Source organism: Etheostoma spectabile, chromosome 16, assembly GCF_008692095.1.
Source record: "Etheostoma spectabile isolate EspeVRDwgs_2016 chromosome 16, UIUC_Espe_1.0, whole genome shotgun sequence".
In the NCBI taxonomy this organism is placed as follows: domain Eukaryota; kingdom Metazoa; phylum Chordata; class Actinopteri; order Perciformes; family Percidae; genus Etheostoma; species Etheostoma spectabile.
Genome location: NC_045748.1, coordinates 4,378,354 through 4,380,405, shown reverse-complemented (window position 1 = coordinate 4,380,405; position 2,052 = coordinate 4,378,354). Strand labels below are relative to the sequence as shown.

General features: G+C 40.8%; 1 protein-coding gene across 2 annotated transcripts in view; it reads left to right on the top strand.

The window, feature by feature from the left end:
• The window catches only part of cntfr (ciliary neurotrophic factor receptor), a 252,365-nt gene that overhangs the window by 237,861 nt on the left and 12,452 nt on the right, over positions 1 to 2,052 (top strand). The window lies entirely within an intron of this gene.

Sequence of the window (2,052 nt, the reverse complement as noted above, 5' to 3'; positions counted from 1 at the left end):
GGGGTCTGCTTTTCTTACATGTCAGTGTGTGTGGATGAGTCACAAACGTGTCCCTAAAAAGTGTGCGTAATTTTCTTATAGACCCTACAGTGCAATACATCAGGCCTTCAGACACATGTGAAGCAATACGCACAAAGAGAGAGCAACAAGTACACATACATCATTTCACCACCACTGACACGACACAGGCTTCGTCTTGCAGTGTGAATGATCTGACAGTGTCTTTTGGCAGCAATAGCTGCAGCCTCTCCAAAATGTATCACCCCGTGCCATCTATCTCCCATCTACCCTCCTGCTTTCTCTGTGCCTCCCTCCCCTACCCACTCCTTCTAGTACGTGATATTAAGCACTGCACAAAATTCTCTCTGTTTAGTGACTTGGCAACGCAGCAACACATCCATCTCTCTGGGAGTGTTTATCTGCAAGCTTTTTACTCTATACACTCCTCCACATATAAACAGTAGTAGTTCACATACATGTGCATTGCACCAGTTCCAGGTCAGCCTTGCAAACACAAACAATAATGCAACACACATGTACTGACATGAGTTTTAACATGTGCGTACAAAGAAAAAGAGGAATATTTTTACAAAGATGCGTTTTCTTTTTTTACAAACACATGGAATGCAAGCGCGCACACAGAAGCACACACACATGCAGAAATATGAAGGCCCATGCAAAGATTTACATGAGCGCACAGAATCAAACAGATGTGCGTGTGTGGCTGAACTCTCACAAGCTTTCACACCATAGACACTAGTATGCAAACACACATACACATTAGAGTCAGGAAGGAATGCTGATGGAAGCTATGGTTGAATATGCTGGTTGGACTGCACATAAACAGTAGATGATTTAGCCTCAAAGGCTGCACACACTTTCTGTTAATGCACACATGTACACACACTATATATACTCAAGTATATCCACACAAACACACAGCACTCAACGGGACCATGTAACACACACACATGCTCGGATGACATTGTTATTGCATTCCACTAATGAAATTAAGCCTATAAATGTAGCGCTCGGTTAGGCAGATAAAGCCTGAACTTCCGTCCAAACAGAGGGAAAGGGGGCGAGAGACAAAAAGTTAGAGCATTTAGAGAGAGGAGGCAAAGTTGACTTTACTCTGGCTTTACAGAGAGGGTGACCGGTGACAGACAGATTACAGGAAGACAGAGGAAGCGGAGATGCAGGGGATGTACGAGGGGGTTATTTGTCAGATTGACTGCAGATTTGCACATCCTGAACAACTAAAAGGGAAATTCCAACTGGAGGCTTTGATAGCAGCTGGTGGTTGGCAAAAATGATATGTTGGTGTGAGGGGATTTTAATCAAATCACAGACTCTTCTGAGCAACCCTTGAGATATCAACAATATTTAAAAGACAGTTGTTTATGACAACGTAGGTATTTTTGAAGATTTGTCCTCATTTCCATCAGTAATACTTTATGTTTTACAAAGTGATATGTACATAGTCACAATGGACTGATTTGATAAGTTTTGTCAGGATAATCTCAGATAAATTGTCTTTGAAATTGTCTTTTAAACCCGTGAGATTTTTGTTTTTGTAAGTGTACATTTTTATGTGATTGCATACTAGGGCTGGGTATCGGTACTTAATACCTTTTAAGGTATTGACCAAAATAACCCAGTGCCAAGTAGTATTGAAACTTCTCCAGTCAAACAATACTTGCATTCAAACCCAGATCTATGAAAAAAGAAATCACTATTTTTATGCTTTTGCTCCCAGCCAATGACCGCAAGCGCTCTTTAAATTGATTTCATGTGATTGGTCCGCTACCGCAGCAGCAACAACCCACACGGTCTGTTTTTGTGGTGAACGTAGTGTGCCGTAAATAAGAATAATCAAATGAAGTACTCGGCTGGGATCGATATAACTTAATGGGTAATGCTACTGGTATTCACGTTTGAAAAAACAACAACAGCCTTATCATTTACAAATCCAAATTTCAGAATTATGCAATAATGTTTTTGCCATTACTGGCACTCCGACCCCCAAAAAAAACATAACCGTTAAACAAA